The following is an 18446-nucleotide window of genomic DNA, read 5'->3' on the forward strand; positions in this document are numbered from 1 at the left end:
GAAACGTATATCTTTTTCCAACCTCTCCAGGTAACGAGTATCAGTAATACACGACGTGCCCCAGGCACAACATTTAGCTCCAAATCCCAAAAACCAGCCTGAAAATGAAGGAAATCTGAAACGACTGCATTAGAGTCAGTGGAGCACAGCTGTGTTGTTGTCGGACCCTGGTCTGAGGCAGCCTGGGGGTGGTACTTAGCAAAGGGTCTATTAAAAATAAATGAATGAATGACCTTATATTTCTTTACTTATCTTTGTAATCGTAGCACGTTGTGCTTGTAATAATAACCCCTACACAGTGGAATAATCAGTCAAACAGGCAGGCAACAAATCCTGGTTTTCAGCTGCCTTCTGTTTGCAAAAAAAAAAAAGAGTTTACTTGATTCTGTCAGAAGTGAAATATCTAAAAACTGGTCAAACCTTCATTCCATCTGTGTTTTTACAGATTTGATTTGAAGGGTCAAACAGTTGCTTTGACTGCTTGCCTGTCAAGTTTCATCTCACTGATGGAAACACAAACCTTTGTTCAGTTTAAGACCGTCTGCCAAAAGGCAGCGTTAAGGGAGGTTGGTGAAGACATGTGAAAGGCATCAGGGCATTGCAGCACAGTGACATAAGTGAAACACCCCCAAAATGCTTCCACTTACATAACAGCGGCAACATCATCACCAACAATGATGGAGAGCCTTGAACCAGCGAGAAAGCAAGGTCGTCGAGTGCAATCAGAAAAACTCAATTCAGTTTCATTCTGTGACTGAAGAAACTTAAAACCATCTGTTGCAACAAAAATGTTCATTTAAATACAAATCACATTTACAATCATTGTAATTTTGAGCAGTGAGGTTGCCGTGTAATCTTGAACTGAACCTAGTGTGTATTTACTCTACCAAACATAAACAGAAGTAAAAATATGAATTAATCTCCCAGAAGTGCATCTGTGGCCATCGTGTAGCTCCATCTGTGAAAAATCTCTACCTTAAATAAATTATTATGGCCAAATATTGTGAGTACTTTAGTGTTTTTTGTTTTGCTGCTGCAGAACAATTTGAGAAAAGAAACTTGTGTCGATGACATAAACCAATTAAAACTGTGTGCAGGCTCTGACTCATGAGTTGAGTCGACTGTGATGGTTATCAGATACTGTAATGAGCTTGTTAATCACAAAATCAGTCTGGTGTTCAGTATGGATCGGTGGAAAAATTGTATCAGTAATCAGTAAATGTGTGGGTGTGTTATGTCACCTAAACGCTGCGGTAAAAAACTGTGACTAACAGTTCCCACATCAGTACGTCAGTGCTGTGTATGTGTCAGCATTGGAGTCTCCCACTGTGCCAAAATCAACCTATTTGTCTGGATATCTTTATCTAACAGTGAGTGTGGCATATTTTACTGACTCATATAATACCAGCCATGAAGCTACATTCACAAACAGCTGATTCACTAATGCCACTATTTCCTCGCAGGTTTTAAAGGAAAATAAAATCACCTCTACTGTAAACATCAATCGTAGTTTTCAGACTGGTTCAAACAGAACCTGCTGTACTGTGGCTGAGCATGCACACAGGTTTTTAATAATGGATTATCATTAACATTTTAAGCACTGTCGCTTTAGGCTTTGGCTGAACTGTTGGCTTGTTTAAAATCTATCTGTTACAGCCTGTCCTCTTCTCTCACTTAGTGTTCTCAGCATGTTTACAGGTTTTAGCAATTACTTTGGTGATAACAACATTATAGACCCTTTCACTGTTGGTAAACAGTATGACATTTTTGGGTGGGCGGGGCTTAGCTGGAGGCAAAACAATTCTCCACAGACATTAACTACCATTAGCTAGCAAGTTCTGTTGGCTTGTTTTAGACAACGGAGGAAGATGATGCAGGGGTGCATTCAGAAACATTCATTCCGAGTGCCAGAGGACACTCTAGCACAAACTGGACCATTCATAAATTTGGAGCACTGTCTGAATGCACCGCTCAGTTATCCAGAGCATCGCACTCTCAGAGTGGCAGAGCGCACTCAGGCACTGAGAAGATGGAGCAGTTTTGAGCCATGACTCCTTCTATTCTGGCTCCTAATAACACAACAAGACGACATTTTAAGACTCCCATGTAGCCTACAGCCCTGTGGGGGAGATTGTGTTTTGCCTCCAGCTAATAAAGTGACGTCATTGTGACGTTGGCCCTAAAACGGTCTTTAGAAACAATGACCAAAAGTAACTGTAATAAAAAAGAACTTCCTATCAAATTAAGGTATAAATGATCAGCAGTGAGTACCATATACATGAGCAAAAAGACATTTCTTAGGTGTGGAAGAGAAACGTGTGGATCATCACAAAATATGCAGTGATTCCACACCTCCACAGTCTCACGCTGCATTGAGTCTAGTTTATTAAGCCTCTCTGTGTGTTGGTTTTGATTTTATACCACAGGTACTTAATACAGTTGGGTGATGAGTATTTGGGCTTGGGATGGGGAGGACACCAGAGTGGAGATACTTAATTGGGCAGAAAGCAACCTTATCACGACTCTGAGACTTAGTGGTGTTGGCAGTTGCCATCGATTTCTCTTCCAAATTATCTCCATGTTTTCTTATTGGTCTGTGGTGAAAACTCTGCCAGGCTAGACGTGTTTGTTTGCAGGAGCACAGTCAGATGTAAACACCCATGGATGAAGTACGAAACAATGGGCCCCTGAGCACAGGCATCTAAAAGGCCCCCTCAGCCTTCCTACATAAGAGCAAGATCCCCAGAGCAGGGGCGGAGCCAGATGTTGCAAACAACTGGGGGGATCAAGGGACACGCTCCCCCACAGAGATTTTTTTTTTCCATTAACGACAGCTATATGCACCATGTTTCAAGCCATTTGAAATAATTGAATGCCTAATCTGTACATGATAGTTGTCTTCATCATTCTGTCACCATTACACAACAAATGTTGAGGATGAATGATTTATTACCCCAGCCACCTGACGTCTGTCTGTCCTGAGCTCCAGGACTAAGTGGTACGGGGACAGAGCTTTCTCTATCACTGCCCTGAAACTCTGGAATTCTCTTTCTCCCACTGAGATTTTTAAGAGTGATCCTAAAACACACTTCTACTCACTGGCCTTTAATTGTGCATAATGTGATTGTGTTTGTTGGTGATACTGTCACAATGTGGCGACAGTATAAAAACAAGGATACAGTTTTTTGTCATTACTGTTGTTATTATTTTATTGTTATCATCACTGAAATGTTTGTGTTTCTCTTCTTTCTTTTGCTTTTGCTTTTCTCTGTATGTGCTGTGAGAGCACTTTGGATCAACTCTGTGATTAAAGTGCTATATAAATAAAACTGACTTGACCTGAAAGAAGGCAAAAATTGCCTGGTACTATTTTGAAGTTGCATAACACAGGACGGGTAGGATTTACGCATAATTACTAATCTTGAAACTTGTATTTGTTACACTAATCTGCCTCATTTGAATCCATCCAATAATAATCTTGGCTGCTCGAACTACAAATTTAGGATCCCCAACAATGCCAACACATTCACTCCGACATCTTCACATACCAACGTTTGGTCACGGATTTTCCATGTTGACATATGACGTGAAAGGTACCCTGGGTGCGTTGGTTGTTGATGTTCTGGTACGCCATGTCAACTTCAGCTCCTCAGGTCTGGGATACATTTGACCACATCTTGTGTAATGTAAACATTAATCTGTCCTGATTCATTCCCAACAACAACAGTGTCATTAACGCAGGACGTGCTGGTTGTTTTGGTGACAGCCTGCTAACTCTATGACCTGCCCATTTTATGAAAAAACGTTTTGCGACCGACAACAGTTTTGCCTTATAGAAGGCAACGTATTAAATTCTGTTGGAGTGATAACTCCAGCTGTGCTGACACAACTGCTAACGTGACTGGCAAGCACATTAGCGAGCAGTGTGGACATAATAACTGTAAGCCCTTTGACCTAGCGCAGGTAAGTGATGTAGGCAGTAATGAAATCTGAACAACGTGGTCAGCTGGAGACACACAATAGACACAGGTGTGAATGGTGATGTGTCTCGACTGTCCACTTGTGTTCTGATCACCGAAACGCATGTTAATACCAGGTATAAACATGTCTTTGTGTCTCTCTGCGGTCATTTTGTGTCGTTTTGCATGTCTTTGTGGTCGTGTGGCATCTTTATGTGGCCCTATGTTTCTCTTGGTAGTTCTTTTGTGTCTTTTTGTCGTCATTTTGTGTATGTTTGTTGTCATTTTGCATCTTTCCATAGTCTTTTGCATCTCTGTGCTCATTCTGCATCTATTTATGGTCCTATTGTCTTTCCTTGTTGTCATTTTGTGTATGTTCATCATCATTTTGCATCTTTTCATGGTCATTTTGTGTCTATTTGTTGTCATTTTTTGTCGTTTTTATAGTTATTTTGCATCTTTCTATGCTTGTTTTGCATCTTTTTGTAGTCCTATTGTATCTCTCTGATCATTTTGAATCTCATTGATATTTTCTGTGTGTTTGTAGTTGTTTTGCATTTTTTTGTAGTCATTTTGCATCTCTCTGTGGTAATCTTTCATTTTCTGGACCTACTGTGTGTCTTTGCAGTAATTGTGTGTAGTCTGTAGTTATTTTATATCGTTTCATGGTTGTTGTGTGTCTCTGGTTATTTTGCATCTTTCTGTGGTCCAATTGTGTCTCTTTCTGGTTGTCTTGCGTCTCTTCTGAGTCCTTTGATAAACTTTCCAACAGGAAAACACGTTCACACTTGGGCCCGTTCAGGAAACCATCCATGCACCTGTCTTGTCTCACTGTTAAAAGCTGTACATTTCCCCACGGCAGCAATGCTTCAGTTGCCGTCAGTTTAACTGTAATTACGATGATACTTTACATTTAGTGAACAGCGCACGTCAGTCAAAGTGAGTCTGATTTCTCATGGAAGTGTGTTACTGTCATACTGCAGTGCATTTCCATATCCATTCTACCGCTCTTTAGAAATCAAAGTGTAACAAGTAAAAACAGCATGCTGTTCCTACACATATTTCATGGCATAGCAAATAAATCATAACAAGTGATGCCAAGAAGTTGGAAGTCCTTCCCTTGGCAGACTGTTAGACTCTATCTCTGCCACATGCTGGGTGTCTTTTTGAGATCTTAATGGCCCAATTATCACAGCTCTGGAACAGATCAATGGAGACCTGCCAGCCAGTGCTCCCTTCACAATGGGGGATGGGAAAGGTGTGACAAGATGCACGAAGACCCTTTGAAGAAGGCGACAGGTGCAGCCATTTGCCAGAAGTCTGTCTTTCTCCAAAAGGTACGGCTGTCACAGGAAGCCGTCTGTGAAATGGCAGCGCTCCTCTTTTATACATGAGACACAATGGCTGTATTACATGCAGTAAATCTCCTATGCCACTGTTACACTATGTAACTGCATTCTTGTTGTCAGCAGAGATGCCTGGAGGTGAGTTTACAATATCAAAACCCAGTGGCAAGTTGTAGATAAACTCTTCTTTATCTCTCGCCGTGGAAAAAAAGATAAAAACTGTTGTCATGTACCTTGTTACCAGGGAGTTGTAATTCATTCTGTCAAGGTCAGCCAGCCTGTACAGCGCTGGATGTTGCATTGTTCTTTAAAAATCAATTTACTTTACAATTCCATTGATAAGATCATTTTATCTGTAGCTTCAGAACAATGCTCAGGTACAGTATGTTGTAGGATTCCAGTGGGTATTACGAGCTCTAATTTGTGCCTGGAAAAAGATTCCTCTTCACTACCTCACTGTTACGATCCCACAGTCAGTGTGGTAAAACAGAATTTAAGGGCTGTGTCTGAAACACCTCACTACTCACTATATAGTCCACTATGTAGTGACTTTGCCATTTTGTAATGCTGTCCAAATGTGTAGTGGGAATTATTATACCCTATATAGTAGAGTCGTGTACAACCAATAGTCACTAATCAAGCACTATATCCCATCATGCACTGCAGTGAAGGAACACACAGACCCAGAAACGGACGAGAAAAGAAAGAGCAGCTTAATTGCAACCTGATGTACATGATTAACTTTCAATGACATGTTGAAAGTTAATGTTTTACTAGTTTCTTAGCCCTGTGTTACAGTATTCCCCCTTTAAGTGCGGTGGCCTTGTGGGTAACCTGTGAGCAGTGGTGTAGTTGAGGGTATACTCAGGTATACGGGGTATACCCACTTCTCTTTCTATCCAGTTACAGTATACCCACCGATGTGCTAAAAAGCCATTGTAATATATAGGAGAGTATGCCTACTTCCTCATCGGTAACCTACCTATGTACCTAGCAGTACATCCACCTCATCAACTACCACTACACCACTGCCTGTAAGTGTGTGACGTATGCTTCGTTGTATGTGGGGGAAAGCAGCTGTCTCTGTGTGTCATGGGACGAAGAGTGATGATAGCAGTAGGATGAAGCGTCTAAATAAGCTCAGGGCTGCTGTTCAAACTAATGAGAAGGCCATGTTTATTGTTTTGTGGTGAAGACTCCAATAAAGTCACTGTTGGTGAACGGCACCTGAATGCCTCGCTATCCTTCCTTCAGCGGAGTGATCCGGACTGCTAGAGGCTAGTTACCGGCTAAAAGTTTGGAGCCAGTAAGCTGTCACGAAGAGGTAACACATGTAGTAAATTGTCAGTTTAATTTGTAGTTGTCAGTCCCCAAAAAGATTTAAATAAATCAACAATTCATTTTTTCTAAGGCTGTACAGAGGAAGGCTAATATCAGCGAGTTGGGTCGCTACTCACTGATTTCTGCCGTCACAGTGTAATGCATAACATTTCACATTATATTGACAAGTTATTACACGACTAGCTGTTAAAAACAAACTTCAACATATCAAATGTTAAATAGAAAATGACTTACATTAGTAAAATAGGTTGCAGTCATGCTGCTCTCTCCTCCTGTAGGTGAGAAGAATAACAGGTAAGAGCAGCTTAAGTGACAGGAAACACCTTTTAATGTGTGTACTGGAAAGCTTGTAGGTGCATCAACTGCTTATTTGTTGTTATAAATTGTCATGATGTACCAATTCTTTGGCTTTCTCGCAAGTAAACCCTCAAATGTCTCTATATTGCACAACATCAGTCACCAATAAACATGCATCACCCAAAAGATGGCATCTGTGATCAGTCAGGGGTTAATCTGTGGTCTGCCATGTCTCTCAGAGTAATCTATGGCCCTGTGATTACCTAAACTAACGCAGTGACTGTCTCAATACATAAACATACTGTGTAGTCTAATCCCAAAGTGCACTGTTTGTATCTTGGTCATGAGTCGGGCAAATTACACCTAAACAGTTTCATTAGAAGGAGGTGTATTTGCCCCCAAACCTTTAACTGACCTCATCTTTTTGTGATTTATTGTTTTATTTCACTGTGAACACTCCAGGAGAGCAGAGATTTCTGAGATTCTAGAGACCTTGTGGCTGTTACATCTTTGATTCAGATAATTAATGGTTCTGACTTTGGGTTTATGAAAGTTGGAAGTATATTTTTGCTCTTCATTTGCATGTTGCTCTCCTTTTTGGGAGCAGCTGTCTTCATGTTCCTCACTGTGTGTGATGTGTGATAAATTCTATTTTAACAAGGTATGAATTAGCATGCTGGCATGTTGAGCAGATTTATTTCATACAATTTTGTCAGATTTAGTGAAGCCGATATTTTTCACAGTATGCCCTTCTTTTTTAGCCTTCGTGTAGGGAAGAAAACAGTGAGTAAGAAAAAAATGTTACAGGAGGCCTCTGTTCCCCAAAGTCTCACCTTTTGCATTTTTAATGACTGTAAAAAATAAAAACCAGAAGCAATACCTGTTCACCACACAGCAGCCTGATCTATTCCATCCTTCTTCACTTCAATATGATATCTGGCTGCTTAGCTCGTAGTGCTCACATGCAAATTACCCGTGTGCATTGACTGCTTTTAGCTCTTTGTTCACAGCTTCACAGTCATACAGTTAGTACTAGCTCAAGGCCTTAGGTGTGCTCTGCACTTAGCATTGGGAAATCAATGTTCACTGTGAGTCTTATATCTGAGTGCAGAGGAGCCAGTCAGAACTGTGGATTGCTGCTTTACAGGAGCTGTTATCACACAGTGGGGACCTCTACCACTGTTTTCCCTCACATTTGGCTCCAGTCCATTAACAGCTGAGAGAGGTCATCTCAACCCAGGACTCTCATGGACTGTATTAGCTCGTATCACAATTTTTTTTTTTAAAGATCCCGGGCCGACTGACTAGTTTTAGCTAAAAAAGGTATAAAGCTATGATTACAACCTACCTGCTCATTTTATGTTTTAATGTGAGTGCAGTTTTCAGGAGAAATTTCTCACAGTTTGTCCTGAGGGAATATTCATCACCATTAAAACTGAGCTCCTCTGCTCTTTACTTTTTTTTCTCTCCTAATTTAATGACCTGCTGACTAATGAAGGCTGTCATCACAGCTTTTCACCCATCATGACTCTGACCCACTTGAGACCAACAAGTTTTTCCCCTTTTTTTCTTCAGTTTTGCATAATAAGTGGAGGACAACACTGCCAGACTGAGAGACATTTTAAAGTCTATAGCTGGAGGAAGAGAGGTCTGAATGTATGGTGTGATATTCAGGGACCAATTCTGTTACAAAGCTGTATAATCACCTAGAGTTGGTTCGTGTTCTCACGGCAGCATTTACGAGTGGACCAGATCAAATGCCTGCACGAGAAAGCTGCTCTTGATTGGTCAGAATTTCCATGTGGGAAAAATCCAGGAAGTAAACCAAACGTTGAGAAGAGTACACTTGCAAGATGAATGTGACACTTTCTAATGTCACACTGGAGGGACAACTACGCAGGTTGATTTTAGCGCTGCTCATCGTGGACTATATTGCTGTCATTGTTCATTTTAGTCAAACCATACAGTTTGAAAACGAGGCACGGCTCCAACTAGAAAACAATGTTTTGATGCATTGGATGTGCTGAATGTGCATATTAAGGCAGTACAGGAGGAGGTGCACATTAATAATCCTCCAGGACTGTAACATGCTCATGTTTAACCCAAACAATGTGTCATGTGACTGCAGTTGGTTCAGATCCAGGTCGGAACACGTTCTCACCACAAATGAACCGCACCAGAGTTCATTTGTAACCGGACTGAGACCACCTCTTCAAGAAGGTCTTGGTCAGGTTGTTTTGGTGCACACCTGAACCTGAGTTCTACTGAACTGGACCAAACGAGGCAGGTGTGAAAGCACTCTTAACCATGTTAAAAGCCTTTTCTGCTGATTTACTTCTATAACTGAAGATAGACTGTTTTTGAAAAATGAATAAAATCGATGCAACAAAACCAACAACCTGGTCTCACTCATAACTTGTCAAATACAAATGCTTGGTCAGTGGCTCTTGGCATCAAGATATGATGCACAGAGGCAACCTTTGGAGATGGTATGAAATGCAGTGGGTACATTTTTTGACGCCCCAACTGACTGCTGTGGTTTAAAGAGCAGCAAAGTCTGTGCAGGACCGGTGGGAGGGGAGGTGCATGGGTCAAACAAACCCTGAACTCACATGCTATGCGAGTGACTTATGTCACGACCTTACATTATATTGGTAACAAACTTACTTATTTTAAGCCAAACCATGTTTTTTTCTGAACCTAACCACGTGCTGTTGTCTCCTAAACCCGAGGAAGTAAATCTTAAAACTATATTTTTTTTTTTTACCTACACTCTAAGTTTATTTTCAAAGGAGACTGTGTGCATATAACAAGTAGAAACTGTTCAATTCCTGTGAAAACAGAAATTATTTTAAAAACAAATAACGCATTTGATGAGCATATATTGATACACCATCCATTACCATCCAAGACTGATTCTGGAGGGGAACCTTGAGCGTTATTATTTTTATTCTTCTTCTTCCTTGTTAAAAACTTGGTGCCTACATTACCCACAATCCAACTCCACTGCCGACAGTTCAGTTGGAGAATGTATGTAATGACGTGCAATAGCCTGGCATCCCAAGACCAGTTTGCAACTGCAAGTTAGTCTGGACATCTCAGTTTAGTTTCGATTCATAAGGGGTGTTATCAACGGACATAGACCAAAACGCCTCTGGACACACCTGGATAGACCTACAACCAACCATTCATTAATTCATTCATTTTCTGAAACCAAATCCTGTTGTGGGTCGCTGGGGGACTGGAGTCTATCCCAGATGACACTGAACAAAAGGGCTGAGCACACCCTGGACAGGTTGCCAGGTCAAGACAGACAACCATTCATGCTCACATTCCTACCTGCAGGCTATTTCCACTCACCACTAACCTGTATGTCTTTGGACTGTGTGAGGAAGCTGGAGGACCCGGAGGAAATCAGGCTGACACAGGAAGAAGAAACTCTGCACAGGTTTGAACCAGGGACACTCTTGTTGACCACTGCACCACTGTGCCACCCCTGCAAACAATCAGAGCAACGAAACATGTGACGTAGCATTAAGTCCTCTTTAAGAAGATAGGCTTAAGCTAGCCATCATGTCTCTGGCGCAAGGGTGCACAAGCCAAAAATGACATCAAGTTACATCAAAAAGTGCAAAGGCTCCGCAAGGCGTCAGTCATTGAATCAAACCCGCCTCACATTAGATAAATAGTTGTGATTGGCCAGAATCAGGCCAGATCTGGTGGAACTCTGTTTGAATGGATGGGGGACCAGACGCATCTGCCAGAGCAAATAAAAAATGAGCTTGCAGATTGGTCTGGTTCCCAGGATAGGTGTATTATGCTAGCAGCAGTTCATGTAGCCTCTAGCTGCTAGTAGAGATGAGGAGCAGGCTACAGAAGTCTGGTAAACTCACTTCTCTCCAACTCCACATCCCCCAGGTTTTGTTTTGCTGTCAGACTTGGAGTCTTCATCCCCAATCAGCGCTCACTTGAGGTAATTCATCAGCTTTTGGGAGCCACTAAAGACTTTATCTAACTTTTTTTAAACATATAAAAGCAGTGCTACTCCCCAAAACCCGTAAATGGAGTTTGACGTGTAAACTTGGTGGAGTTTCCCATAAAAACATTTAAAAAACTTAAACATTATTGTGATTTTTAGTCTTAGGTTGGTTTAGCAGAATGTCTTTGCAGCAGAGCAGGTTATCAGGTGCAGCAAGAGCAAGAATAATTATTCATACCACATAGAAAGTAATGTTCCATACAGTGAGAGCCTTCACAGCCGTTTCATTCGCTGCATATCTTTAGGTGTCTTCAGAGCAACAATGAGCACACTGAAGCGAACAACTAGTTTTGCCCCCAGGCTTTGTCAGAGTCATTCCTCCAAGAAGGAGGATGTTACTGAGTCAAACCTGGGTGAAACGTTTCCGTTCTCAGCAAATACAGAATATTGCAGCTCTCTGGAGGCTCAAACACCACCTTAGACGGCTGATTATAACTCCTCGAATTGGATTTTGAGTAAAACATCAGTCTGGTTTAGCTTCCCGAGATCTCATTCTCCCAGAACCTTCACGAGGGAGCTGACAGGGTTATAGCTTGAATCTGGAGATTACTACCTACCGTTTTCCTGATTCTCCCTAAATGGGAGGATGTTGCAAATTAAAACATAATAAAAAACATTATTCATAATTATGCTCAGAACTTACAGCATCAGCTAACACCCACAGTGACAGTTGGCAATGCCTCGTGGGCGCTAAAGGGGTCAAGAGTGAGGAAAGGAGGGCTAAAAAGGAATAAAGGCATTTCTAAATGTTGCCTGTCCTCAACGCTAATTTGGCCTTTGTGGCAGAAGAAAACAATAGGGTGAAAATAATTTAACTGGCTGTCTTCAGCCAGAGGAGATGAGAAATAATGAGCAAATAGCAACAATAAAAGTGGAATAATACCAGGATTAGCAGTGGCCTCACAGGCTTCTGTCCAGCTTGGTTTATTATTTACAAGTTGTGTGCTCCGAGGCCTGCAGCTGAAGATAATAATATTGTCTTCGGCAGCAAAAGCAATAAGGGTAAGCAGAAAACTTCAGGCACACCCCACATCACTCTCCCTCTCCCTGGTGGAATATGTGCAGGAAGGAGAGGAGGATCATGGGTAGTCATTAGTGAGCTGGAGGTGATGCTTTTTATTGTTTATTGCTAATTCATCTAGTTTCTGTGCAAGATGTTTCCTGATGTGATCCTGGGGTGCAGGAATTTAAGTGGGACTTCCCTGAACAATTTGAAGGTAGAAGAACCTCATTATTTTCTGCATAACCGACTGAAAGCTGAAGCTATTTTACACCCTGCATTTAAGTTTATTCCAAAATGTGGATTGAGGATTTTCGGACAGATGGAAACTACTTGGAAATCTCCCAACAAGACATACCTCAAAAGACATTTCACAGCTCAAAAAAAAAAAAGAAAAAAAAAAAAAAGCTTTTGTGCTCACTTCAAAAATGCACAATAGGCCGGTGAGACTCAGTTTGATCGTGTACGTTTGCTTCGTCATCTGGCGGTGTACTTTGGACCCATCAATCAACTGTCTGCTTTGTTCTTTGGAGTAATGTACTCACACATATTCCCAAGACAGCGATCTGAAAGTAAAAAAAAACAAAAAAACGTTGAGATAAGCAGTTTCACTATTTTAGAGCAAAACAATGTTTCAAAAGCAGGTCAAACACAGATCTTTGAATGAGCATGTTGCATTGATTTCTGCTCCCTTAAGATGGTTTTTAGCTCCATGGTGAAGTCTGGCACCTTCGGACTACAAAAGCCCATGAGTGTGGTGATTAGTCTCTTATAGCACACAGAGCTGCTCCTCTTCTTCTTCTTATTCTTCTTCGGCTGAACCATTGTTAAAGCCCCTTTGTGTTAGAGTCTCTGCCTTCATGAGGAGTTCATTGGCTGGCCAGCCCTCAGGGGTCACATAGACCTTGCTGGCTGCTGAGGGGATTGCTGCAGGGCAGAGGGATTGGGGAGAGATCACAGACAAAGTGGGAGTTGCTGGTGGGCTCTCACAGCTCTGCAGCAAGCAAAATTAGCTACATGGTGACCCCTTTCTTTCTGTTGCTTTAACTGAGAGGGGCACTCGAAGGCACCTTTGAAAGACAAAAGCTGGAACAAACAAGGGACTTTATAATTACTATTATTATTATTATTAGCAGTCCTTTATAGTAGCATCTATAAAGGACTGGTGTGTGGGATTTAGGGGGATATATTGGCAAAATGGAATTTAATAAGCAGGCTATGTTTCCTTTAGTGTATAATCACCTGAAAATAAAAATCGTTGCGTTTCTGTTACCTTAGAATGAGCCGTGTATATCTACACAGGGAGTGGGTTCTCGTCCATTGAGGCCGCCATATTGCACTGCCATGTCTCTACAGTAACCCAGAACGATCAAACCAAACACTCGCTCTAGATTGGGCCATTTGCCTTTTAATGTTTTCCTATTGGCCACAGTGGGTAGCAGCCCCTCCGGGATGGGCAGCGTTGGAAAACACCGTTCTGTTTTTGTTTTTTTTTAACTCAAAACTGTTGTATTTAGTGTTTTAACTGGTTTAAAGCATGCAGTCTGTTTGTTTTGGAGAGGAAAAGACTTCTGCAGATAAATCAGCTCCAGTGTAAACCTCCTGAATGTCTAGATTGTAAGCTACTGGACAAAAAAGGTGATAAGCAGGTGCTTGCTAGGTTAAGGCACAACACTGACATGGTTACGGTTAGGCAAAGATCATGTTTTTGCTTAAAATAACTGGCAGAAAACGCAACAATGACACAGCAAAAAAAGCAACTGCTTTGTGTGGCACTATCACGGCAGAAAATGTAGCAGTTTCTCAGTAAAAAAGTTTTTTTGGAGTACTATCCCCACAGAAAATACAGTGATATCTCAATCAAAAAAAACAAATGTTTATCTGTGTAACTAGCCTGTCAGAAAATGCAGCTATGTCTCTATAAAAAAAACCTGCTTTTTTGGCACTATCCCTGCTGGAAACACAGGAACAGATTGAAAAAAAAAAAAAAAACCCTGGAAATGCAGTGACGACTTGCTAAAAAACAACTGCTTTTGCTGTTTGTTGGTCTCGAACAGTGGTCTAAAGTTTGGCAGCTGTCTTGCCTGGATGACACGCCATCCACCATCCACTCCACCTCAAGATGACACTATGACTTTATCATTTAATATTTTGTGACATACTGCATACACTACTACTACACTATTACTTCTTTCTACATGGGTCATGGGGGCAGCGGGCTGAGCAAAGCACCCCAGACGTCCCTCTCTCCAGCAACACTATGCAGCTCCTCCTGGGGGACCCTGAGGTGTTCCAAGGGCAGACGAGATATATAATCTCTCCAGCATGTTCTGGGTCTGCCCTGGGGCCTCCTACCAGTTGGACGTGCCTGAACACTTCTAACAGGAGGCACTCAAGAGGCATCCTGATCAGATGCCCGAACCACCTCAACTGACCCCTTTCGACGCGAAGGAGCAGCGGCTCTACTCCGAGCTCCCTCCAGATGTCCGAGCTCCTCACCCTATCTCTAAGGCTGAGCCCAGACACCCCACAGAGGAACCTCCTTTCGGCCGCTGGTATCCGCCACCTCAGTCTTTCGGTCACTACCCATAATAATGTATATACATACATACGATACGTAACGTATCCTTGGTCCTTGGAAATGTACAATGCCAACATTGTCTGCTGGCGACTGGGCTGCGATACAAATCAGTTGAGTTCTGTCAGTGGCAGAAACTGTGTGCAGTGTGCAACAAAGTACATAAACAAAAACAAACTGAGCTTTTGTTTGTAGGAACTGTGATGAGACTTGTGCCAACTTTCCCTGCAAGATGTCAGGTTAATAATAATAAGTATTGGGTAAACAAATTTCTAATAAATCCACAGTTCCCAGGCAGCGTCTCATTAGTAATTTCACAGCTTGAACTGAAACAAACAAAACATGAAAAATACAGCGAGACAGTATTTTCTGAGACATCATAACTCAATCTAAACATGCTTTTATGTGTTGCCTCTGACTGTGTCAGTTAGGGTTACACAGGTGCATGCTGATTTGTAATTTGCTCACAGTCAACAGAGATCTAATAGCTGCTTTCTTTTAATTAGTCAGTCTTTGCATTTAAAGTTTATTGTTAAAGCGAGCGCTGCAGAAACTATATAATGATAATAAGGGAGGAACTAATGATTATTTTCATTATCTTTTAATCAGTAGATTGTTTTTTGATTACTTGTTAAGTCTATGAAATATCAGAATATAATAAATAAATATTCATCACAATATCCTGAAGCCAAGGATGACAGATGTGAATTTCTTGTTTTGTCTGACCTGCACTTCAAAACACACATGAAACAGAAAATGCATCAAATCCTCACAACTGACCGTTCACTAAGCCCGTCCCGGGAATGGCATTTAGTCAGTTTTTAGCCACCTAAAAGAAACCAATATCAGTTTGAGCGTAAGATATATTAAGAACATTTTCTCTGCTTTACCTTGCCATCATGCGTCTTTATATCAAAGCCACCAGACTCCACTGATGTGGAGCGTACATGTTACGTAGCAGAACACTGAGTTGCTGGTCTACTGCTTCCTCGGTTGGTTAGTGTGTGAGGTAAAGTGGGGCAAATATTCAAATAACGCTAGGGCTGCCCCCTAATAATTGACCAAACGTTAGTTGACCGGAAGGTCATTAGTCGACAAGATTTCAGTGGATGCTTTGTCGCAGAAAAAAAAAAAAAGTGAAACTCTATTAGGAGCTGCACCTTGTCATAACAAACCAAAACCTATATGACTGGACCATGTGGGACTTTAATTTGAAAGGACAGACACAGGAAGTGGCCACGCTCAGCAGTCAGACAGGAGTCAGGTTAATTTCCAGGGCTGGTACCTGCGGTTATTCCACAGGCTAGTTAATAACATGTCGGGCAGGAAATCCAAAGTGTGGGATCATTTTGAGAAGGTGAAGGACGAACCCAAGGTGATATGTAAACTCATCTTCATTGGTCGACTACAAACATGACGTATCATCTGAAACATGGAAGTAGCTACATGCCCATTAGCCCACAGCGTCATTAACAGGCGGCTCGCTCAGTGTGTGACGTGCACTTGTAGATAAAATATAGGCCTATATTAATGAAGGTTCATTAGTACGGTTTTGTATTTCTCTGTAATGTAGCACAGTGTTAACAATGTTACTGATACTATTCTTTCTCACACCTTCAACTCAAACCATTGTGTTGCCCCGCCCAAAATATATCATTTAATAATCAAATTAATATCGTAAACATGCAGGCGACTAGTTGACTAATGGCCCTAAATGACAACTATTGGTCGACTAGGAAAATTCTTAGTCAGGTGTAGCCCTACGTCTGTGCTGCCAGCTCTTTACTGTTATTTTACAGTGAGGTTATTTACAGTGTAGGTGTTAGTCAATGGGATATACACACACAGGGACTCAGATGCACTAACATGCACACACAGCCGCACCGTCTACCACAACACACAACAGAGAAGCCCGGATTACAACACATAACATGCCTCACTCCACTGTATCTTTACAGAGCAAAGGTTGTGCTATATTAAAGCTCTGAATGTTGGATTCAGAACCTTTAACAGACGTGGCGTCATGTTGTCAGTGCACAGTATTTTTTACCCTTACATGATCAACTCTGCGATCACACCACTGTGTTGATCTGTTTGGTGATATGAACGCTCTCAGGCTGTAAAGATGAGAATCTTTCCCATCTCCTCCCCACATGACATGAATGCAGCCTACATGATAAGTTCATTTCCTTCATGGCATCTCTTCCTCCAGCAGTGTTATTAATATGTGTTAGTGAAGCACTACGCTGCAGAAATGCACCATCATTATGCACTTCCTGTATGAATCTCTAACATCAAGGTCAGCATCAGATTGCTGTTTCTGCTGAGGTCGATTAAAGAACACTAATTTTTCTTTGTGACACCGGCGCTGCGACACATCAACTCAGACCATAACGGAGACGATACACATGTTACAGGGACAGCAATATTTCACGTTTAGTGCATGCTGACTATGATAAACAGCAGGGTATATATGGTATACATGCAGCAAGGTCTTATATCACCTTGGGAATTGATATAACTTTATCTTTCAATAAGTCCTCCCTTAACCATAAAATGTATTTTTTTCCCAAGCATTTCACAATTCCCATATTTGATTCAGAGTGTCTCAAAAGAACACAATGTTTCTTATCCCTCATCACAACTGACAGAAAAAGTAAAAGTGCATCTCACTGAAGCAATCCACTCTTGACTGGCTATGGCTCCCCTGAGGGAGCATTCTCCCCACAACAATGAGCTACTTAGACTGCCAGAGGACACAATGTCTGTGCAAAGAATAGAGATAAAAGTTAGATTGGGGAGGATAGATGAGGAGAGGGAGGAGGAAGGGGAGGCTATGAATTTAACATAGAACAGATGTGAGACATATTGCGCCCCCGAATGAATGAAGAGATCATCCATATAGCATTCAAATGCTGAATCAAAGAGCACACGATGGGAATTAAACTGCAATTTAAGGGATGATCAGTGCCGTGCTACCATATATATAATGACACTCATATGCATCAGTGGGCAGAACAGGGAGGTAGATTAAAGAGATGTGATGTGACTTCATTTGGCGGTCAAGAGGAGGTAAAATAATAAAGCTGATAAGAGCTGACACCAAAAGAAAACTGACTGTTGCATACAACAGGTCCTCCACCATGAAATGTCTGTTCATTCATCAGTGAATATACTGAGCGTGTTTTTTTTATAACAGCATAACTTTATTACCGTAAAACACCCAGTCCGTTTTACTAGCCTGGTGTTGCTACACATTTTGACGAATGTTTTTGCCTGTCTCAATTTGACGCCTGATCTGGTTGCCAAGTATTTCAATTTTCTAGAAGTTGTTGGTTACGCACTTGAGCTAACATCAGCTAGCTGCTTAGACCGCACATACATATATAAATGTTTTCATTTTTGTCATAGGGGTGGGCGATATGGCCCTAAAATAATATCACGATATTTCAGGTTATTTTTGCGATGACGATATTCTTGACGATATGACAAATTAACAAAACAAAATATATATTATTTTATTATTAATTTAAGAAAATAGAGTTGCAACAAAATAAGTGATATAGTTTTACAGTTTGCTTCAAATATTAAGTAAAAACTAGACAAAAATTATCTCTCAGTTCTTTAGGTTTATGACAAAATCACTGAACGGCCCTTTTTGGAGTCCCTGGGACGGGTGCTGGACAGTTCCCCCGACCGGGGACTCCATTGTTCTGCTGGGGGACTTCAACGCTCACGTGGGCAATGACAGAAGGACCTGGAGGGGCGTGATTGGGAGGAACGGCCTGCCCGATCTGAACCCGAGTGGTGTTCAGTTATTGGACTTCTGTGCGGGTCGCAGTTTGGCCATAACTAACACCATGTTCAAACATAAGGATGTCCATCG

Source organism: Epinephelus moara, chromosome 4 (assembly GCF_006386435.1).
Source record: "Epinephelus moara isolate mb chromosome 4, YSFRI_EMoa_1.0, whole genome shotgun sequence".
Lineage (NCBI taxonomy): Eukaryota > Metazoa > Chordata > Actinopteri > Perciformes > Serranidae > Epinephelus > Epinephelus moara.